Here is a 25,192-nt window from a genome sequence, read left to right on the forward strand (position 1 = left end):
TAGCATCACACTCTCAAGGTCCATCCACTTTCCTACAAATGGCCATATGTCATTCCCTCTCATTGCCATGTAGTACTCCATTGTCTATATATACCACATCTTCTTGATCCACTCATCAGGTGATGGGCATTTAGGCTTGTTCCATGTTTTGGCTATTGTTGACATTGCTGCTATGAACATTGGGGTACATGTGCTCCTATGCATCAGCATTTCTCTATCTCTTGGGTAAATCCCTAGCAGGGCTATTGCTGGGTCATAAGGGAGTTCTATGGTGGAATTTAAGGAAAGGTATTAAGCAGGCTGTGTTTCAGCTTATGGGCAAGTAATAAATTATATCATGTATCTTGAATGTATCATAGATAAGCTGCTATATTACAATTGCCACCTCAGATAGCTGTGAAATTAGGTGATTAACTAGTTGGTACCTAACCTTCTAATTTCTGTATAAGTCTAATTACATCAAATAGAAGTGGGGGTTTTGATTTTTTACTTTGCTTTTCTGTTTGGAGTATCATTGTAAGTACTGTATTGTAAATGATGGAAAATAACTGCATATGTTAAAAAAATAAATTGTATAAAAAAATAAAATAAAATAAAATTAAGTGCAGTAATTAAAAAAAAAGTATGGAAAGAGCCCAAATGTCCATCAACAGATGAATGCATAAAGATGATGCAGTACCTACATACAATGGAGTATTACTTGGCGATCAAAAAGAATGAAATCTTGCCATTTGCAACAACGTGGATGGAACTAGAGTATATTATGCTTAGTGAAATAAGTCAGTCAAGACAAATATAAGTCAAAAAGACAAGTATATGATTTCACTCATATGTGGAATTTAAGATACAAAACAGATGAACATAGAGAAGGGAAGCAAATATAATTTAAAAACAGGGAGGGGACAAAACATAAGAGACTTTTAAATATAAAGAACAAAGTGGATTGGGACACTGGGGTAAATGGGCAAGGGGTATTAAGGAAGATCCCTGCTGGGATGAGCACTAGGTGTTATACAGAGAGGATGAATCACTGGATTCTACTCCTGAAATAATTATTGCACTATATGCTAACGAACTTGGATATAAATTTAAAAAATAAATCCATAATTAAAAAATTAAAATAGCAAAAATAGAACTATCCTACAACTCAGCAATGCACTACTAGTTATTTATCCAAAGGATACAAAAATGCTGAAAGGGCACATGGATCCCAATGTTTATAGTAGCACTAGCAAAAGTAGCCAAACTGTGGAAAGGGCCCAAATATGCATCACTGATGAATGGCTATATATGATATGGTACATACACACACACACACACACACACACACACACACACACAGGAATATTATTCGGTCATCAAATGAAATTTTGCTATTTGCAACAACATGGATGGAAGTAGAGAGTAGCATGCTAAATAAAACCAAAGACAAATATCATACGAGTTCCTTCATATGTAAAATGTAAGAAACACAACAGCTGACCATATGGGAATGGAAGGAAAAACTATGATAAAACAGAGGGAGGGAAACCGTAAGAAACTCTTAAATACAGAGAACAAACTGAGGGATGCTGGAGGGGTTTTGGGTGGGGGGATGAGCTAAATGAGTAGAGGGTACTTGTTGGGATAAGCATTGGGTGTTATATATTTAAGTGATAAATCACTAAATTCTACTCCTGACTCTATTACTATGCTATATGTTAACTAGCTTTGACTTAAATAAAATTAATGAAAAAATGGTTACATTGGGGCATCTGGGTGGCTCAGTCGTTTAAGCGTCTGACATTGGCTCAGGTCATGATCTCACAGTTCAAGTGTTCAAGCCCCATGTCAGCTCACAGCTTTCAGCACAGAACCTGCTTTGGATACTCTGTTCTCCCCTTTCTCTGTCCCTCCCCAGACTGTGCTCTCTCAAAATAAATAAAACATTAAAAAACTGTTGCATAAGACTTATTCATGACATGGCAAAATAAACACATTGTAAAATGAAGGATCAAATTTATCAAAGATCACACAACTATGACTCCATTTGGGGGGGGAACAAAGAGACAACAAACAATAATGTTCATGTCTGTGGGTTGTAAGTAATTTTAATTTTTGTTCTTTTTGCTTTATTTTCTTAACACATTCTACAATGAATCTCTTTGTTATTGTAATATAAAAATGTTTGCTTATTTGTTTTAATGCTAGTCCCTTCTGAAGGCCTTAAGGAACTGATCAAATCAAATATCTGAAAGGCTTATTTATTTTGGCTGTAACATTTTCAGTGAGTGGAAAGTAGTCACTTGATTTCTCACCATATGTGGGTAGATAAGGGATAGCCTACTATTTTAAGTATGATTCATATGACCTAAATTATTATCTTAACTTCTACTTCATTTTGTTTGGTTTTGTGTCTGTTTTGTTTTTAAAGTGTGATTGTCACCATTAGAAAAGTGATTTACATAAATTGCCTAACATTGCCCTAGAATATGAATATTTGCATAGGATTTCAATAAGCCAAGATTAAAGAATTTGACTAAAGCTTTATAAAATCCTGAAACACCTAGAATATTTCTTTCATCCATATTTCAAACATTCAACATCTAAATTCCTGTTTTGATATTCTCGCATTTTTAAAAATTTTCCCAATAGTTCAATTTTCTCAGTTTATTTATAATGTCAAATGGTGAACAGAATTTCTTTCACTTAAATATCAAAAACCTTAAATAAACATATTTGCCTCACCTATTGTAACCCTAGGAAAGGAATACTGATACCAAAGAATTCTAATTATGACTGTAAACTCCCTGTGGTATATTCACTGAAAGCAAGAGTGGTACCTGCAAAGCTCTTTAAAACAAACTAAGCAAATGTTCATTCTAACTGGAAATGGAGTAGACTTTTACAGCATATGCTATAGTTCCTTCTAACATTTCCCCTCACCCAATTGTTGCCAAAGAGACGAGTAAAATACAAGTTGCTATGAAGAATACAGTGTGTTACGAAGAACTCATTTTGACCCAGAAGAGGTGAAGTCCAATAAAAGTTCTGTCCAAAGGCTTCACCATTTTAAGTATTACTGAAATAGGAAGTCTTCTACTAAAATAGATAGTTTGTCCCCATCTACTTATTGGGATGTCCATAACCCTAACTATAAGTACATTGTTTGAAGTGAATTAGACTCATCATTAATTATTTATAGTATTTCTTATCTTCTATAGGCAACCATATGTAAGAAACAATTCTACTGCAGATGTTAAAGTGTAGACTGTTATGTGTCACAACCATGAGTTCTGATTCAGTAGGTCTGAAAAAGATGGCCAAAAAAAAAAAAAACCCCAAAACAAAAAACCCCTCCAAATTAAAGTGGTTCAGAGCACACAGATTTGAGGCTGCAAAGACCTAAACTGACTTAATAGCAAATGTGACCTTGACCTAGTTACTTAATCGTTTTAATCTCAGATTTCTCATTTTCAAAAAGATATAATGACAGTACCTATTTCACCTGCTAGTTATGAAGATTGACTAAAGGACTATATGATAATCACCAAAAGAGTGATAAACTTCTACAGAACTGCACAATTGCTCCAAAATACATTATCCTTACCCTTATTATTATTGTTATTCATGAGTAAACCACTTCTGCTATACAATAAAATCTTTTCCTTGCACTTTTAAAAGTTTTGACTCTATTTTGATTTGCATTATTCTGAATTCAAGGTTAAATTCTTATTTAGTAATGATGAATAAAGATCAGATTTTATGTTATTTTACTATGTGTAATTCTCATTTAACTTGGAATGCTAGTTTCTAACCCTGTAATAAATTTTATTTTTGTCTTGATATGCAATAAAAAGTTTTATACAAGGACATCTCTGCTGAATTTTCTTCTATCTCAGAAATATGTATTTTAATTTAGTAAACTAAATAAATAAAACTAAAAATATGATTATCTGAAAGACAATCCTGAGGAAACAAAATATTAAACAAACACTAATGTGAGACTTATAAGAATGATAATAAAAATGCATTTAAAAATAGCAAACATATCAAAGTAGCACTGCACTGAATATAGTGTATATTAAAAACTTTATTATAAATCGAGACTAGCTTTATAACTTTGTCTAGTAAAGAAATGTCTTAAATGCTAGAGGTACGAGTCTATAAAATGAAGGCCAAATCACAGCAGATCAGAATGGCAAAGAGAAAAATCATCAACCTGAACCAAAACTAGTTATGATTTCTCATTATACAAATGTGCCTTGAATTTCCCCATTACTGAAGGGTTATTATACCCAATAACTATTGACCTCTAGGTCACAAATTAAAATCAACCAGATCTACAACTCCATTTAAATTATAATGTACCTCTCATTTCCTGGAAGAATCTCATCATGGAGATCATAATTGCAAATTGGCTGCCATATACATTAGACGTACTTAGATTTATTTTAAGTTAAAAAGTAGCATCTAGTATATTCCATCAACATAATAGGTTATTTATAACACATTTAAAGGAATTAAGCTTGAGCATCTACTTATCTACTCTTAAAAGAATATAAGGTACTTATTTAAATTAATAACAAAAATGTCTCTTCAGATGAATATGCATGGAAAACAAGTATTGTAACAAATGCAATTTACCTTTATTTTCTTTACATAGATTCTTAATTAAAATATAGTAATTATAATAGATCTACTTTCTATAAAACCTGTCTTTGGCCAAAATGAAATAAAAAGACCAAGACAAATTTTATTAAATAATAATAAAAGTGAGGCCTTATTACACCTTTACTTACTAATGAAATTCTATGTGAATTACTTTCTTTAATAATGGCATTATCATTTTAAATCCAAAATAGTTATTTATCATGACTAAGCAAAGAAAGGAATGAGACTCACAGTAATATTCTGAAAACATAATTTCCAGGTGGGAAATTTAGAGGCCAAAAAAGTAGAAAGAGCCATTTATGCTAATCACCTGAATTTCATACACACACACACACACACACACACACACGCACACGCACACGCACACGCACGCGCGCGCGCGCACACACACATAAAACAACCAATGAGCATAATCATCTTCTGCTGTCTGAAGTATCTTCAAAGTAAAGACCTTTTATCTATTATACTTTTAGCTTAGGCCTCATAGTACATATATCAGGTAATACTTTCTACCATAAATCCATCTTGTAGGAATGTAAAATTATTGGGTTTCACCATAATCTTGGGGAAATATAAATTAATGATTTTATCCACTCTGTCTAACCCAGACTATGTACATGGCTCACTTTCCCACTTACTGTGAACACTGTGACATCACTACAGCTCCTTAATGTGGAGCTTTATTAATAAGGTTATTTATTAAATAAGTCTTTAGTGTTTGTCTTTTTTATCTAGAATTCAAGATAAAGAAAAATTTCAAAAGCTTTTAACAAGTGAATTTGAAACAACTTATTATTTTAGATTTAATATGTAATATACTACTAATTGTGATAAAATCAACCTGTAATTTCAGTATATATCACTTTACTTATATGAAGGAAAGAATTTAATTTAAAGATCAAGGGGGATAAAACACCAGATGCTAAGATTACTCTTACTTATTCTTACAAGTTTTAAATTCCTTATTTTAAACATTTTTTTGGAAAATATATTATTTCTGTTATGATTACTTCGGTGAAATAGCCCTGTTTAATAAACTACTATTATGTAGCTCAGTCTTAGTCATTCCTGCTTTTAAGGTACATAATTAATGAGTATTAATATTTTTAGTTTGATTCACTGCAATTCTCTCTTACCACTGGACCTTTTCTAACGGTATTTAAACATACTTTATTTTTTTCTCTCCTTAAAATTAAATATGTGTGTATCTTTGTATGTGTGTATGGAAAAAAACCCTCTTTTTCAGCCCTAACCAACTCTCTGTCCCTTGCAGCTATGATTCTATGCATATTTAGTCCCTACATTTTAACTTCTTCAAAATGTTGTATGTTGGGATAGAATTAACTTAAACCAACCAAGAAAATATACTGACTTTTTAAAAATTAGCTTTGTGAAAAAGTGGAACCGAAATCTTGAATGCCACTAAAACTATCTTACCGCCTCTTTTTTTTTCCCTTTTTGTTTTTCTGTTGACTTCTCTTCTACTGCTGTCTTCCTTTGTCTATAGGAGATCTGCTTCTACAGTCACCTACTCACACATTTTACAAGAACAAAAGAGTATCTTTTTCCCAGCTCTAGTTTTAACTCTGATTACCATCATTTGAGTTACATCCCTACTCCTTTTACCTGTAACTGTGACCAAGGGAAATGATTGGTCTAGTTTAGATCAAGGGCACATTCTTGTGCTAGAAGAACAAAGGGTTAGAGTTTGGGAAGACTAAAATGATAGTATTCACTGAGCTATCTTTCAAGCCTTCTCTTTCTACATATTTTCCATGACAATTTGTCTGCATTAAATATAATCACTAAATTAGTAATTCCAAATCTGTGTTACAAAAGGTTAAAATTAAAATTGAGGAGCGCCTGGGTGGCTCAGTCAGCTTCGGCTCAGGTTATGATCTCATGGTCTGTGGGTTCGAGCTCTGCATTGGGTTCTGTGCTGGTAGCTAGCTAGCTCCGAGCCTGGAGCCTGTTTCAGATTCCCTCTCCCTCTCTGCCTCTCCCCCATTCGTACTCATACTCTGTCTCAAAACTAAATAAACCAAAAAAAAATTTTTTTAATTAAAATTGAGAACATGTAAGTTCTCAAACTTTTAGGCAATTACAGTAATGTCAAATTGTTTTCACTAGCTTTAAGAAACAAAATCAACCCTATACTACAACCTAATTACCCTCTTAAACATATATTGTGAAAACATTTTCAGCATATACAAAGAAGGAAGATGAAGCAGTACAAATTTCATGCACACAGTGACTAACCCAAAATTCTAGTGTTGAAAAATAAAGCTTAATACCAGTTAAGATGTCACTAAGTCAGAATTACCATATAGTCAGGTAAAATTCTTATAATTGCTTTTAATTTTTAGAATTTGGAAAATAATTTCCTAGGCAGATGTTTTTACACTGTCCTAAATGTTTCTGTCTCTGTGACGTATTGAACATTTTTTCTGGTTTATGCACCAAAATATTAATAATTTCCAGTTTTTCAAGGTGACTACCTGGTAACAATAATATACAGTATACAATGATCAATATATTATTATGAATTCCTTATAATGGACACACTTGAAAAAATAAATTAGTCTTTGTTACTTAGCGTGGTGCATTGTTAAAAAAATGAATTTCTCATTAAATCGCTGGCCTTGAAAATTAAGTATTAAGTGAAACTTGACTATGAGGTAACAATCTCAGAGAAACACCATTTAACGTAATTCTCTTAAATGTGTGACATTAGGACTAAGCTTACTGGGCCAAAGCTTGTTTATGCAAGTGGCATAAGTTATTGTCATTTCTATTTCTAAGAGCAGTGAATGCTTATCAAACTCCCTTGTCAAATTTTATTTTAAATTATCTTTCAACCAAGTGTAAGCTATTTAAGAGTTAATTATCCAGCTTATGGCTTCTCTGTACCTTTGTTTTTCTGTTTATTTCTACAATTTTTCTCTGTAGTCATCAAATTTCCAAAGTCTACAGAAAATGGGAAAATGTAAATTGATTATTCAGTTTTAATTAGTTTTAATTATACCTAGTCCTAATGAAAAATTTATGACAGAGATTAGTGATAGTTCTAAAAAAACATAAGAATAGAAACAAATTTAATTTATTTTGGTTATTTATGTTATTTATTTATACAATAAAGGACTGTATGGTGATATCTCAAAGTAAAAGGCAGTTAATCCAAAGGAATAAACACTAGTTTATTTAAAACAAAGAATGGAAAATAATCTTAAAATCTTAAAACTATTTTCTATGACATGATTCTCTCATAGCCATAACTTCAAAACATAATCCATATAAAATGACCTAAACTGTAGAAATCTAGAAGATATCTAAGTAAATATATTTATAAAACATATATTTTCCAAATTAGTTCAAAGTTAAAGAGACCTAAATGTTTCCAAAGAAATCTCAGTTTTTCCTAAGAAGTGAAAATTAGTTCTGTTGAATCTTTTATTGTTTTCTTTGCTGGAAAAAACAGATTTCGATTCTTTAAAAATAAAATAAATTCTACCTTTAAAAGAAATATCAACATGGTAATGACTTAAACAGTTTATATTTTGCTGATTTTCAGTTTTAAAACACATACAGACACACACACACACCATACCACACCACACCAGTTAACTCCATCCCGCCAATCTGATGTCAAAGTCTTTAATTCCTACTTTTCTTTCACACATATTTGCTCCGTCATCAAATCCTGCTGACTCTAATTTAAAAACATTCAGCTTTTCTTACCACTATCATTTCATGACTTTGGTCTATATTATTACCATTTCTTGCCTAGATGATGGCAATATTTTAAAAGATAGTTTCTTATTTTCAGTTTTAGACTTAAGGAGCCTGGAACTCACCACTTATCCTAACAAGTGAAAATATAACACATTGAAAAACATATAATCCTCAGATCCATAAGAGAAGGGAGGACACAGGCAAAACCATCACATTGATTGTGCTCCTTGGTATTTACCCAAAGGAGCTGAAAACTTATGTTCGCCCAACAGGACTGTTTCCAACAGCTTTATTCATCATCGCCAATACTTGGTAACAACCAAGATGTCTTTCAGCAGGTGAATGTATAAACTGTGATACCTTCAGGAAATGGAATATTATTCAGTGGTAAAAATAAATGATCAAACCATAAAAACGCATGAAAGAACTTAAATTCACATGGCTAAGGGAAATAAATCATTCTAAAAAGGCTACATACTGTTTGATTCCAACAATATGACATTTTGAAAAAAGCAAAACAATGGAGACTGTAAAAAAGTCAGTGGTTATCAGAGTTTAGTGGGGGAAAGAGGTGAATCTGTCGAACACAGATAATTTTTAGGGTGATGAAACTACTCTGTATGGTACTGTAAGAGGTGTATATGTCACTATATATTTGTCCAAACTCCTAGAATGTAAAACACTAAGAGTGAACCATAATGTCAGCTATGGGCTTTGAGTGGTTGTAATGGATCAAGGTAGGTTCATCAGTTGTAACAAATGGACCATTGTAGGGCTTGCCTCACTACTCGTGTTGGGGAGGGGATATATGGGGAATATCTGTACCTTCCTCTTAATCTTGCTATGCAGTTAAATTTCTGTAGAAAAATAAAGTTGACAGGAAGGAAAGAGGGTAGGAGGGAGGGAAAAAGGAGGAAAAGAAGGGGGAGGAATGAAGTGAGGGAAAAAAATGGTTTTCTTATTTCTATCATTATAGGAATCAATGCATTCTCCAAGCAGCAACTAGAAGGTTCTTTTTAAGATGAACATAAGATCATGATCAATTTTATAGAGCAAACCCCAATAATATAGTCATATACCACTGAATTAAAAGCTAAAACCCATAGCATACCCCAATAGGTGCTCTGTGTCTGCCTGTTCCCCAACTCTCTGACTTTATCTCCTCCCTACTTCAATCCATTAACTCACTCTGCTCCAGCTGTGATGGCCTGGTGGTTGTACTAGGCATGCTCTTGCCATAGGGCTTAGGCATTTGTTTTTGCCTCTGCTGGGAAGTGTTTGTCTCAAACATGCAAAACACGCAAAAGGTATATTCCCTACCTCTTCCAAATCTTTGCTCAGATAGCACTTTCTCAATGGCCCCTTTTTAAAACTACTTCATCACATAGCCTACCTCCCTTTTGCTCCTTTATTTTTAGCATCTATTATAATACTTCTTAAGATACTATATAAGTCAGTGGTCATTTTTGTATCTGTCTTCTTCCTAATATAATGTAACCCTTGCTTTTTATACCCTGTTATACTCCCACCCCTAGAAGAGCACCTATCTCCTTGGAGGCACTCAATGGATACTTGTTGAATAAAATATCACTAAAAAATGAAAATGTTGTTGAAATAAAACATAACCAAGATATCAAAAGTAAACAAAATGCCTTAGGAAAGGATTTACATGTATGTATTCATCTTAAATCTGCAAAGATTTTTTGAAGATCAGTAGGGATAAAGTAGCATGGTAAATACAAAGAATGGGAGATAAAAGACCTTAGTCCTCACAAAAAACATGCTGCCTTTGAAATAAATACTAAAATTATTTATTCCTGTTTTTGTAATACAGAAAAGCAGGCATGCAATTAGTAAATGAAATATTGTACAATTAAAAAAGAAATAGAGGCAAGTTTCAGGAATTTCAATTTATTCATAAGATCCTTAGAAAAGTATCTGCCTAGAAAGTGTATTTACAGACATCTGCACCCAGATAGTAAACTGTGTAATACTGCATCTGAATCAACTTGCCCTCCCAAATGAAGAAAGTCAAAAGGAATTAAAACTTAAAATAACAAATAATTCCCTATGCTTACACAGAAGCAAAAATATTATGACACTTTTACTTATAATGAACCTAAGTAAGGTTTTCAGGCTCCTTTCATGCTGATCATGAAAAACAAATCTACCAACCCAAAGTAGCTCTATTATTTATGGGGGATTTAAACTTTTTGAAGAATTGTTTAGTTTAGGTTTTTTCTCAGGATTTTTTGCCTTCTCCTTCCCTTCTCTGCAAGTGTGATCTAATTTACATGTCAGGCTAATAATGCTGCAGTATTATGCTAAAGGGTGTTAGATCTAACCCTACAATAAGAACCTAATGAGTCAGCTGGTCATTGGTAGTCTACCGTCTATGTTGGCATCACCGAATGTGTACATTTCCTTGTATTTTTGGCATTTTCTCTCCTAGCATGGGTACTGGTCGGTCACCAGATTGTTATCCTCTGGATTTCCACACAAAGTTAATGTCTATTTGTGAATTTTCTCTCAAAGGGAACATGAAACTTTAGCTTTACTGAGTGTCAAGTTCTGCATGACAAGTTGCATGACAATTGAGGTTTTAGAATATATCTTTATTAGTTCTATCTTGAATGTGCATTCAAGGTGTTCTGGATCAGAGATAGACTTCCTATTATTTATCTACTAAATTGGCTCTCTGTAGCCCAGGCTTTATCCTGCTGTAACATGATAAAAACCATGTAAGATGTCTCACAGGAGTAACTCTGTTGTCAAAGGTAACAGATGGAAACAATGAATGTTCTATGTTTAAAGAAAGAACTGTCCCTTCATTTTCCAAAAGAATAGGGGGAAGGAGATGTGTTTATTTGGGAGAGAGGGATGGAAAGGATCTTGAGTTCTTGGTCTAATAGTTTGAAATATAAATACATCTTTCCAAAGCCCAAATAAATCCCTGGTGCCTGCAGGTTTTACAACCAAGGGATGTCTTTTATCTTTCCAAAACCTTGGTCTTAACCTAGAAATCTAGTCCAGGCTTAACCATTTGGCTTTCTTTAGTCAGAGCAATTAACTAGACAAATGGCTATATCTGTTTGTCATGGTATTTAAAGAATAAGATGTTCTTGGGGAAGTAAAAGTAAATCTCCCTTATCTGTATGTTGTATACATTTCCATGGCTCAGAAATGCCAGGACTTTTTATAGAAGCACTGAGATATGTGGGCAGCTTTATTTTGCCACACTGACTCAGCCATTTCTGCCAGTCTAGTGCCCTGATCCAGGTGAGGCTGCTCTAGGAGGATATATGACAGGAAGTGAAAGGTGACTCCTACAAAACTACTCCGTGACTCATTGTGGGTAGGGCAAGTCCCCTTCCAGCACCAAGCAAACAACCCAGCTACAGTTTTCTCTTGCTCTCTAGAATTTCAGCTGATAAAAATGGAATTCCTTTGGGCCAAAAGTTAGCTTATACACATATGCACTCTTCAACTTCTTTATCTATTATATAAGCTATTTTTAATATTTTGGCTATGATATTTTTGAGTGCCAAAACACCACTGTCTTTAAAAAGCCAGATTTCTACAATTGAATGCCTTGATGTTCAAAACTGTTTATCATTACTATGGGCTTAAAATATGTCTATTAAGGAAAAAGGTGAAGACTAACTCAATTATCATCAAAAATTCTAAAACTATATATAACAGTGCTAGTGAATAAAACACTGCCCTCATCAGAACTACATTCTAGTCAGGAAAGACACAGAATAAATACCCCAAATAAATAGAAGCATGCAGTGTAATGGCTAATAAGTGGTCTGATGAGCAAAAAGGAAGCAGAGAAGATGAGGAGGGCTTTTATTCTTGAAGGAGGGTATTTAGATGACATATACAGTCACATATTTAGATAGAGTTTTTTTAATTATTATGAGTTACTGAATTTTAAAATACAGAGAAAAGACCTATGAAAAAATTACCAAGCATAATTGAATTTAAATATAATTTCTGAATTAATGATATCTACCTCCCAGTCTTCCATGCAGTGTCAGGGAGAGGAAGGCTGGAGTTCTTGGCTTATTCGTTATAAGAGAAAGTAGACAGGGAGGATGAGGATGGCAGAGGATCAACCACAGTGACAAGAAATTGAATCCAGATTGAAAAGGGGAGCCAGTTGCCTCAAAGCACACAGGGAGCAGAAGAGATTCAGCTGGCTATGACAGGCTACTTAGTCCATTCCACTGGATTCATAGTGATGCATCCTTAAGAGCTATGCTCTTGATCTTTGTGGACCCATCGTAGTACTATGCTGAAGCTTTACTAGACTTATAGTACAGCAACAAATATATTTGCATTTACAGCTACATGGAAGATTGACTAAAAAAATAAAAATAAAAAATAAAAAAAAGAATTTCCCTCCATCTTGGGAAAAGTCAAATTAAGAATTTCTGAATTTATTCACTTCAACTATTGTATGTATGTGTGTGTATACAAAATATATGTGTATACCTACTCTATATATACACATATACATGCACACACTATATATTTATATATATATTTATATACACACACATACGTGTGTCATATACACATATGTACATGTGTCATCTGAAATGAAATCTAATCTAATAGATCTAATAAAATAAAAAAATATTTCCAGTCCTGTTTATGAGTCAGTAGCTGAAGAATCAGAATGTAATTCTTTAAATATCTTTTTTTAATTTTTAATGTTTATTTATTTTTGAGAGAGAGACAGACAGAGTGTGAGAGGAGGAGGGGCAGAGAAAGGGGGAGACACAGAATCTGAAGCAGTTTACAGGCTCTGAGCTGTCAGCACAGAGCCCAATGTGGGGCTTGAACCCATGAACCACGAGATCATGACCTGAGCCAAAGTCAGATGTTCAACCAACTGAGCCCCCCAGGTACCCCTAAATATCTTTTAAATATCCATAATTATACACCACACACCCACATATACTTCTTTGACCTTGGACTCTAACTTTTAGTTCTTCTCCTCCTGATTTTCAATTCAAGGAGAAAAATGTAAAATGACTTAGGTTGAAGGTGGCAAAAAACAACCAAATGGTAATTTTTCTCCTCTCTCAAATTTGTATAAAATTTAAAGCTGGAATGTTTAAAATTACCTAGCCTAAATCTTACTTAGAAATAGATCATTTTTTCCTAGAAACAGGACAAGATGTCATAGAGGTCCTATGGTTATACACTAAATTAATGGTAGTCAGGCTATAATCCATATTTCCTGATTCCAAAACATGTGTTCTCTTACAACATACTACTCAAAAAAAAAAGTTTTGGGGTGCCTGTGTGTCTCAGTCATTTGGGCCTCCGACTTCGGCTCAGGTCATGATTTCACGGTTTGTGAGTTGGAGCCCCGCGATGGGTTCTGTACTAGCAGCTTGGAGCCTGGAGCCTGCTTTGGATTCTGTGTCTCCCTCTCTCTCTGCTCCTACCCCACTCATTCATTCATTCATTCATTCATTCATTCTCTCTCTCTCTCAAAAATAAATAATAAAACTTTAAAAAACTTTTTAAGGGGAGGGGGAAAAGAGGTGGTGGTGATGGAGGAGGGCACTTGTGGGGAAGAACACTGGGTGTTGTATGGAAACCAATTTGACAATAAACTATTTAAAAACAAATTTTAAGTTTTATTATTAGAATTTAGAATGTTGCCTCCTTAAGCAAAATACACAGTAACTGAGCCAATAATTATAATTTCCTTAGCTTTAAGAAGAAATAATGCAATAAGAGATAACCCCTCTTTTCATGTAACAGCATGATTTTTAGGACCTAGAGAAAAATGAAAATATGTGGCACTTTGTTAAAAAAATATTAAGACTTTCAAAATCATGACAGCAGAGCATGAAAGACTAAAAATAATGGCACAGTTTATTCTCCTGGGGCTGCCCCTGTATATCAATACTGGGGAAGGGATCAGAAAGAGGCAAGCATATATTTGATGAAAGATGGTCAAGAGTCTAAAGAGGAATTTAAGAGGGAGCACCACTCTGATCAGGTGATTGGACAACTACATTTTATCTGTGTTGATCATTTTCTCAAAACCAGTGAATCAATGTCTTCCAGCCTTAGCAGTCTTTCTGAAGATTTGGTGAGGAGGCCAGTTAATCAGACTCTCTCCCAGGAGGAATCAATAACCACATCCATCCAGTAGGAAGAAGTGAACAAAACTTGAGAGGATCCTGGTTTCCTGAAGGCAGTGTTAAGACACAGGTGTAGATAGTTGTTCTCAATTCCTACTTTGCTCATTGTATTTAATACATAATTTTACAAAACTATAATTTCTGGGCAGGAAGGCATATAATTCTGGCTATACTAGTAATCTATCAGGTAATAAGTAAAAAATATTTCTATTCATTTTATTTATTTAGGAATTATAAGTATTTGAAAAAAGCAAGAATCAAAAGCATAAATAACAATGCTGAAATACTATGTTCTTCAAGACAAAATTTCCCTATACTACTTATATTTTCTATAATTTTACTGTTTTATATACATAGTCCTCTAAGATACAACCATTGGATAAACAAAGGGAAATGGTAAAATAGAAATAAGAATGGCTTGGGGCACCTGGGTGGCTCAGTCGGTTGAGCATCCAACTTCGGCTCAGGTCATAATCTCACGGTTTGTGGGTTCAAGCCCCACATCAGGCTCTATGCCGACAGCCAGCTCAGAGCCTGGAGCCTTACTTTGATTCTGGGTCTCCCTCTCTCTCTGACTCTCGCCTTGCTCATGCTGTCTGTCTGTCTCTCTCAAAAATAAATAAAACATTTAAAAAATTAAAAAAAAAAAAGAAATAAGAATGCCTTGACAGGTTGTTACCACTCTTATGCCATAGTTTTGTGAAGATTTCCCTTACAGATTTTTTTTCATTATGTTTGGAATCCTTTTTGATTCCAAAACTGGTATATGTGTCCCAATAAGTCATCCATTATATCATGTAAATATTAACGTGCCTTATGAGAGTACAAGCAAACAATAAGAAATTTAGCAGACATTATTTGACTTCTGCACACAGGCATACAATTAAGAAACTTGACAGAAATTTAAAAAGAACTGAAGGTATTGTTGTGCCTAGAAAAAGCTGCATAGCAACTTTCTGTAAGTATAACAATAAGGTGGATCTAGAAACTTAATCATCTTTATGATAAGCCAAAGTGTACATTCTCTACAGAATGAAACACTTTTGATAACTTTTGATATGCAGACCACTTTTATCATGTGACAAAATTCTTGCTCTCCACATATAAATTAGCATATCCTCATAAATGCAAAAATTCTTCAGAATAAGTCAAAGTTCAATCCATGTAACTGGATTGGAATATAAACTGTCAACTTCCTTTTCAAAAAACCATCAAAACTCTATATACATTTTGACAGAATCTTTGCAGTTTCTGAGAAGGGAGAGGTTAGTAGAACATTAGGTTTTGGAAATCTGGGCTCTGGTGGTTTTAATAGTATCAGAGAGGGAAGACTGAGAGACTACTTTTTCAGGATTTTACAATTAGGGCTCAAGAGAACTATCTGGACATAACAGTTTGTGACATAATAATTTATAATTGGTTGGTATGGTAAAGTGTGCAAGTACTAATGTATAAGTAGTTATCTACATAGATGAGTAATCCACTGTCCTAATGATGGAGATATTCTCCAGATGAGTAAACTGGAAGTATGGTTTGACTCTTCAAATAGCAATAAGATAACTAAATTACATGAATAGTCTTCAAAACAGTTAAAGTGTTAAAGTATCATTTTCACATGTTAAAAACGTGATTCTCATGAATAGAATGTATTTTATTTAACTCATTAATGAACCTATTAATAGGATGGTGACTCCACAAGTATTTTAAAAAACAAAATACATAGTCTATTGTGAAAGGCATTTAAAAAAAAAAGAATATTATAAAAAGGCCGCTAGGTTAAATATAAACCTAGTTAATGTCTATAGCCCTTGAAGTTAGCATTTCTACAAAAAAAAAAAAAAGAAAGAAAGAAAGAATGGGTAAATTCCTAAAGAAATGAATACATTTTAGGTGTTGTTAAAACTTCCATAATATTTTCTTTTTTTTTTAATTTCCATAGGCATTAATAGTTACTGTTTTTACAGTTTCTCCATTTTTATCAGTAATAATCTTACGTGGTACTCAATTTAAGAAGAAGGCTTGTCACATTTTGTTCTGAATGTCTACAACTAAAGGTTGTCCTTGAGCACAAATTATTAAGCAATTGCCAAGACCTAAGAATTAATATCTATCCTGAATTTTTATTAAGAAATACAGAATTTGACTTTTTAAAGACCTCTATTGTTTCACTTCGGTACATGTCGATTGTGAAGAATTTCTGTGTATTCAAGGTGCTAAAAAGGTTTTTGACTTGCCAGGAAATGAGGCCAAGGACCTTTAGCTATAAAACAGGTAGCAAACCAGTTTTCCTGGATTTTTTTAAATTATATTAACTTTGCAAATAAAGTACAACTCTTGTTATGTAATGGAAGGGCAGTCAGTTCTGATTTATTCTGAAATATGACACAGAGTATGTCTTGGTAATATAGGTGCTACTGGTTAAATAAGGGGCAGAGTCAAATTCTTATTGACTATATGCAGACAACTGCATTGCCATAGAAAGAGTAAAATATGTTTCTGAAATATGACAGTGGATCATCAGCAAAGGAATGACAGGCTCCGTGGTTGCAAAGCAAATATTCCTATACCCTCTAATTGTTGCATCAACTGTTCCCTTTTTCACTTTCCTTCTAGGGTCAAATAATTTTTTGGCAGAAGAAAAGCCAAATTGTTAAAGGGCAAATTCAATGTGATTGACTCAATTGTACAAGAAAACCAGGAAGTTAACTTAATGATTAACTTCCCATTGTAGCTGCAGTTGAACTTGAATGTATCTTTGAACTGCCTGCAGGTATACTGCATTGTAAAAGATTGGATTTGTAACCAGCTGTGAGTTTTCAAGACAATGTTTTGGGCTAAATGAATTAGCAAATACCTTCAGCCAGACAGGTTAATGTATTGTGTCTAGGAAGACTGCAGCATGTTTAATACATTGTTTTACTGTGAGTTTTTTGTGTTTTGTTTTGTTTCCTCTACCACATTTTGCTTGTTTCATTGTACCTTACTTCTTTCCGGAAGAAAAAAATACATTTTGAATTGGATGTAATGGCTCAGTAGAATTTTTGATAATATATGACTTATATATACACCTTACAAGCCTCGAATAAGGATATACGTGATTCACTCAAAGTCCTAAAGCCAGTATGTAGAAACTCCAGCCTGTGATGCCAGGCTCCCAATCCACTATTCTTACTACTGCATCACTCTGCTATAATGGAAAGATTAAATTCAAAACTTTTGTTCTGGTACATTTATAGAGGGTATTTTAGCATCATGTAATTTTAATTTAATAGCCATTTTATGAGTTTGATAAAGCAGTTAAATAAAAGTGGACTTTAATTTTGATGAAGCAATTAAATGAAAGTTGACTTCCTTTTCCACATGTCCAGTATTATACGTACTAGCCACTTGAAGCTACTGAGCACTTAAAATGTGTCTTGGCTAAGTAGAGATATACCATTAAGTGTAAAACACAAACTGGAATTTGAAGGTTTAAGATATTGAAAATAATATAGACTCATTACCAATTCCATATTGAGTATATAATAGAAATATTTTGGATATATGGGCTTAAATACAATGTATTGAAATTAACTTCATCTGTTTCTATTTCTATTTTGCCTATTAGAACTTTCAAAATTGCATATGAGGCCCATATCGTTTATCTGTTGGGTAGTGCTGCTCTAAAGTGAGTCTGAGACTAAATTGATGAATTTAATTTTGTTGACTTCTGAAGACTATACCTTTATGTTCAACTAATTAAAATTTCTACTTTAAATAACTTCTTAGGCAGGAGGGTCCATTAGTATCCATTTTCATAAATAGCTTTTATCTGAAATAAATGATTTATTAAATAACACTAATTTTTACATTGGTATTTAACTATATTCACATTCAGTCCCTTACATTTTGTTATTTTTACATGCATATATTATGTATTATTGTAGTCACTGCAACTTACACCCCTCAAGGGAAAGGTCCAACAATCATTTGTTTGTGGCTCACATTACTCATATAAGAGGCCACAGGCTATGGATAATTAAATATTAACACCGTGAGCTGCTGTCAACAAAATGCAGAGAAGCTGGTTAATGACACTAAGTAATTTGACTCAACCAAGAAGGAGAAACAGATTTCAGCTCAGATCGTAATCTAAATGTTACTCTTTTTAGTTAAATAGAATAGAATAAAATTTCTCTCCTATTATGGTAGCAAGGACAGGAAACAGATTACTATAACCTACAGACATTGAATAAAACATACATGCCTCAACAGAGGCTACCTGGCTGTGTTGGAAGGCATTTCCTCAGTGGTCTCTCATGTTTCTGCGTTATCTTATAAGCAAACACATGATCTGCCTTTGTCTTGAACTCTTTCAAGACTGTTTTTATAGTGAATAGTCTGGAAAAAAACTAAACGTTTCCCTCTAAAGAGCAGGCATCTCTACTGCATATTATATTCAAGGTCCCTAAAATTATGGTTACTCTCCTGCAAGTGCAGGTACCATTCGGTCCTCTTAGTGTTGACTTATGAGAATTGGCACGTGGTGCATATTGCAGGAAAAGCTGATACACTGGCTAAGGTCATTGCAGTAATAAACTCCTTTGCTTCTGACCCAGTAATCTAATTTTTTTTATTTTCCCCAAAACTATGACTGTTTGGCAGACTGAGTTGTCAGTTTACAGAGTAAATTCTTAGACTTTCCACAATTAGTGTCAGAGGTAGTATATATGCTCTACTTTGTGTTTTTTTAAATTTTTTTAAATGTTTTTATTTATTTTTGAGACAGAGAGAGACAAAGCATGAGCGGGGAGGGGCAGAGAGAGAGGGAGACACAGAATCTGAAGCAGGCTCCAGGCTCTGAGCTGTCAGCACAGAGCCCAACGCGGGGCTCGAACCCACAAACGTGAGATCATGACCTGAGCTGAAGACAGAGGCTTAACCGACTGAGCCACACAGGTACTCTGCTTTCTTTTTTTTAATATTGAAGAACTTAGGATACCAGACATATGCTTAAAATAAATTGTGTAATTTAACAAAGACTCAATAATTTTCTAAAGATTACGAAGATTGTCTGTAGGAAGACAACATCCCAGCAGATGAATACAACAAAAAACAATTTTCTCAGAATTGAACAATATATCAAGAAAAATTCTCTTGAGAACTGAATAGAAATCTTTCTTTTAGCAAAACTAGCAAAGGGACATCTCCAAATCTCTCCTAAACAAAATATTTAAAATTTGTGTCAAATCTTTAACTGTGATATTTTTATTCTGTGGTTAACTGAATAAATATACAACATATATTTCTATACTTAAATATAATTATATAACAAATTTAAGTAGATACTAAATAAAACACGTATACCTATATACTAAATTATATAAGTGTATATGTGCATATATGCCCATATATGTAACTTCATGTAATAATATGAATTCTGGAATTCAAAGAGGTACTTCTGTTATATCTGTTACTACTTTTAAGTCCTTAGATAAAAAATCTTTGCAATATGCTTAAATAGAGGTATGTGAATCATGTGGACTTCAAATGAACATTATAGTCAAAATTCTGATACACAGAATAAGCAAAACACTTCATTTTTTTTAATGGAAATATGTCCTACAGTGGTATCTATCATATCTAAGTGGTATGAAATGATGAAATGACAACTGACAAACAAAGTATGTCTGTGTTAGCCCTGGTAAGTATTACTAATTACTATTTTAAAAAAACAGTTCCAACTTCTCAGTAACTTAATGCAGTCACAGATTATTTCTCACTCACCATGAAGTTCAATGGCAGTTGGACTTAGAGGACTCTGCTTCATAAGGATTTATAAAAAAGCAAGTCTCTTCCTTATGTGGCTTCCAAATATCTTGGGAAAAAAATCCACTAGATACCTGCATTTTGCCAGCAAATGAGGAAAGTAGGAGAATTTGGGAGAGTATGTGAGAAATTTTACATGTCTAAGAATCAGCTCTGAATGCTGATTCTGATTTTTTTTCTCAAAATTCATGAAAAAAAATCTGGGTTTGGTGATGTTGGATGTTGTGGTAGTACTGAAACTTGTAATCAGTTGTGATTTCTTGTCTCATTCTAAATAAATATTTTAGTGCCCCTCCTCCACCCCTGCAAAAAAAAAAAAAAAAAAAGCCAGCCATGAAATTGCTATCCACCACTTCTACTCACAGTGCATTGGCCACAACTCTGTCACATGTCTCCATGTAACAGCAGAAGATCTGAGAAATGTTGTCTAGCAGAGTACAAGGAGGAAGAGAATGCAGCTGTTATCCAACAACTGAGTAGACATCTCAGCAGAATTCTATAAGGCAGGAACAGAAAAGTAGAAAGTGCTAAGGTAAGTAGTGTGAAAAAAATTTTTAGTCTCTTTCTCTCTACTGCCACTCAACCTCATATTTTCTGCACTGAAGTGTTTTAAGTCATATCCCTTTGATAACATTTCAATGTCCTAACTTGTTTTCCCTTTCTTCCTTTTATAGCTTTCACAGAACATACAGAAAGACTCTTAAACCTGAAATTGCTCATCTGTCATAGAGCCCGTAAACTTATAAAGCAACTCAAAGGGACGCCTGAGTGGCACACTTAGTTAAGCAGCCGACTTCGGCTCAGGTCGTGATCTCATGTTTCATGAGATGGAGCAGTATATTTGGCTGTTTGCTGTTCAGCACGAAGCCTGCCTCAGATTTTCTGTCTCATGCTCTTGCATGCGCTCGCTCACTCTCTATCAAAAATAAACATTAAACTTTTTTTTTAAATCAACTCAAGATTTTCTCATTGTGATGCCACTCTGGCTCATATGGTTGCTTCAGATTAGTAAGTAGATCAGAAGCTAAGAACAAAATAGTAAAAGGCGAAGGGTATATTCCTTTTTTTTTAAAATTCTGTGACTCACTGTGTCTATAAAATAATGTTTATAAAAGGTGTATTGAAACCAGAAAGTATAGTTCCAAAAACAAAATTCTTAAAATAATTCCACAAAGGAGGTTTATTCTTTTGTTTTATTTTTAAGAACCATGACTAGTTCTTAAAGTCTTGTGAGAGAGATTTAAAAATCAGTAGTCTGTGGTCTTATTTTGTTTTGATTTATCAATGAGGAAAACAAATTACTTGATTAGAAGTAGAATACCTCTGGAGAAATCATTTAAAAATTATTTTGTATTTATTTATGATTCAAAGTATAAAACCACCTTATGCAAAATAAATTAATAAAATTTGTATTTTACATCATTCATTTATTGCAGGTAGCAATGTGAAATTTAGAAGTAGCAGTTTGACAGGTAGATGGAGAAAGTGTTTATATAGGACAGCACATGATGAAGGCAGGAAATTCATGACTAAAAGCAAACCAGGAAGTGGTAGTTTATATAACTCTGCACAAACCACTAAGTGTCAATAGACCTCTGAACACTGAGCAATTGATAGTGCAAGATATTTAAGATTTTTTCCATGTTTTCTTCTCTGATAATAAAATTGCATTGTTTTAATAGTGATTAAATATATTCATTGCACATAACACAAGGAAGCTAAAATACTTTATTATTTTTATATGATGGTAATACTAAATTATAGCAACTTGGAAATTGTCTATGGTCCAGAGGGAGTCATTGCTTTTGGGTTTCATTCATAGTCAAAAGAAATTAAACCTATCAGTTCTAGCTTATGAAAATGAACAGATAATTGGACTCATTTCAAGAATAAGCTTGAAAGCAGTTAATATTAAGACTAAATTTTGAATACTTAAAAAAAGTTATGCCTATGAATTAATGCATACATATATATTGAAATTATAGGAATGTCTTTGGATATTAATTATCCCCAATAGGATAAATATTTCATTAATTGTTCTTATAACTCTACCTAAGCAGGAATCAGAATAAAGATCAATGCTCATTTTAAAGCCAAAACTAAGTACAAGGTCAGTTAGTTTGTTTTGTGGATATAAACTACTAGATTAAAAATACAAAGGTATTTCTCTATATGACTTTTTGTATGAAAACAAATATTTTGTATAAACCAAACCAAACCTTCTCAACTTGAATAAACTTTATATAGGTTTCTTCCTGACTAGAGTCCCCTGATTTGCCTTTTCTTACAGCATTTACTTTAGAAAATTTGTCACTGAAAATTATTTGACTTATGAGGTATAAATTTTCTACAACCTAAGGATGGTTTTCCCAAAAACCTGGAAGTCATCTTTTTAAAATGTAAAGAAAAAAAAAAAAAGACAAGGTCTTTATATTCCCAGTCTCATGGGAGAGTAGGACCCTAACGTTGATGAGCCACTTAGCAAACACAGATAGTTTAATCACATAAATCAACCTCCATCCCTAATGTACTCCAGTACTTTTCCATTAGCTCACCCCATCCTTTAAACATCCTTCTGCCTTTTGTTTCAGCAGAGTGGAGTTCACCCTCTGTTCCCTATTACAATACTCTTGAATAATGTCTCCCTTGCTTGTTTAACTCTGGTACAATTTTAACAGTTCATATAGTTTCCTCAAAAACAGTTCAGTATTAATGCATTATTCCCAGGTGTCCTTTCTGCTGTTTTCCCTCCCAAAATTAAAATATATCAATATACCACACCAATAATTGCTCTGTAAAAATTTGGGAAAAAAAATGATAAAATAGAAAACATATGGCAACTACTATAGTTTATGTTTTCAAACTATTCTAAAAAATTATTGAGGATAACTTTAGATAACTTGCTTTGTTATATGTTTTTAAGAATCCCATACTACAGATACTGTACATTAAAGCTTTCATTTTAATATCCCCATTGGCAAAATTTTCTAGAGAATGCTGAAATTATATATTAATAAAAAACTAAAATTCCAAATACATATAGTATTTGAGAAATAAAATTTTACATAAGCAACAGAATTGTATTTAAGTGAACAATAGATACAGTTTTATATAGTATCAGTAACTACACATCAAGATAGGAAAAGATCTAAATGACAGCAAATTACTTAAAGGAGAGAGAAAGCTAACAATGTCTGAAGAACCATCTAGCATGCAAGGAGCCCAGAACCACCTGACAGGACAGATATAACTGAGTACTTCTTTCCCTACTTCTACATAAACTTTTATTTTGAACAAGTCTAAGCAAGTTTTTTACCCCATAACTTTCTATGTTTCTAGAAACATTGTGAGATAAAAGAGCAATAAAAAGTAAAGGTTTAAGTAAATTAGGCTTTGACTTTGCTTATTTATAAAGAATTTCAAAAAGAAAGGGAAATAAATAACCATAAAGTCAATAGCTACTTAATTTTAAAATGCTAGGATGATTTTTTTAACCCTTTGCATATAGTATTTTCTCAGGTTTTCACATGATAAAAGCAGGAATACTTCCTTTTCTTGGGCCACTAAGCATTGATTGCCAAGTGTCTAACTGACGAAGGGAGCTGTTTCAGGATATCAGTAAAGACGTAAAGAATAAGTAGGCTCTTAACAGACATTCTTTGAGGCAAACATCATTCTAGGCAAATTCAACCTAAATCAGAAAAATGTGCAACCACAGAGAAACCAGCAAGAAAACACACATATCAAAACACAGTGCTCTGACATTACCGGGTAAGCAGAATGAATGAACTACTACTATAAACAGTGATGTGATGGATCTCATAAGCATAATGCTGAGACAAAACAAACTCAAGAGTGCATTTGTTCTAGACAGATGTGCAGCCATATTTTCAGCAAAAGTATATACAAGAATGTTCATAGCAGCACAATTTATAAGAATCAAAATCTGTAATCAACCAAATGTCCAGCAACATTAAAATGGATAAACAAATTGAGCTATCTCCGTGCAATGAAATACTACACAATAAAGGGAATATATAAACCTCAGATACATAATATGAAGTGGGAAAAGCCAGAGAGAAAAGACTATATACTGCATGATTCTATTTACATATAGTTCAACAAGGGCAGAATTATTACTTTTATTTTAATTTTTTTTTTATGTTTTTTATTTATTTTTGAGAGACAGAGAGAGACAGCACGAGCAGGGGAGGGTCAGAGAGAGAGAGAGACACAGAATCTGAAGCAGGCTCCAGGCTCTGAGCTGGCTGTCAGCACAGAGCCCGATGCAGGGCTTGAACCCACGAACCGTGAGATCAGGACCTGAGCCGAAGCCGGACACTCAACTGACTGAGCCACCCAGGCACCCCAGGGCAGAATTATTCTAACATGAAAGAAATTAGGATAGTAGTTACTTTTGTGGGGTAGAGACAGACAGAGAGAGAGGTATTAAAAAATAAAAATAAATGGAAGTCAATATATTAATTTCTCTCTTTTAAAACAAAAGAAGCAGAAGCACCTGAGTGGCTCAGTTAGTCATGCATGTGACTTTGATTTCAGCTCAGGTTCCTGAGATTCAAACCTGTATCAGGCTCTGCACTGAAACTGACAGCATGGAATCTGCTTGGGATTCTCTCTCTCCCTCTCTCTCTGCCCTTCCTCCTTGCCTCTCCTTCTCCCTCCCCATCTCCCTCTCCCTCTCTCTCCTTCCATCAGAAAATAAATAAACTTTAAATAAATAAAAATACATTTGCAAAATGCTTTGAAAAAATGGTGTTAAAACCACAATAGTTATTTGCATTGAAAAATTTGTTAAAAATGCTAAG

General features: G+C 33.5%; 1 long non-coding RNA gene across 5 annotated transcripts in view; it reads right to left on the reverse strand.

Moving 5' to 3' along the window:
* The window catches only part of LOC115274293, a 144,372-nt gene that overhangs the window by 81,175 nt on the left and 38,005 nt on the right, over window positions 1-25,192 (reverse strand). For all 5 annotated transcript variants that reach the window (XR_003901188.1, XR_003901187.1, XR_003901190.1 and 2 more), the window contains exon 3: window positions 20,730-20,862. This is a non-coding gene — a long non-coding RNA (uncharacterized LOC115274293). The remainder of the gene's footprint in view (window positions 1-20,729; window positions 20,863-25,192) is intronic.

The sequence above is a fragment of the Suricata suricatta genome, chromosome 1, assembly GCF_006229205.1.
Source record: "Suricata suricatta isolate VVHF042 chromosome 1, meerkat_22Aug2017_6uvM2_HiC, whole genome shotgun sequence".
NCBI lineage: Eukaryota > Metazoa > Chordata > Mammalia > Carnivora > Herpestidae > Suricata > Suricata suricatta.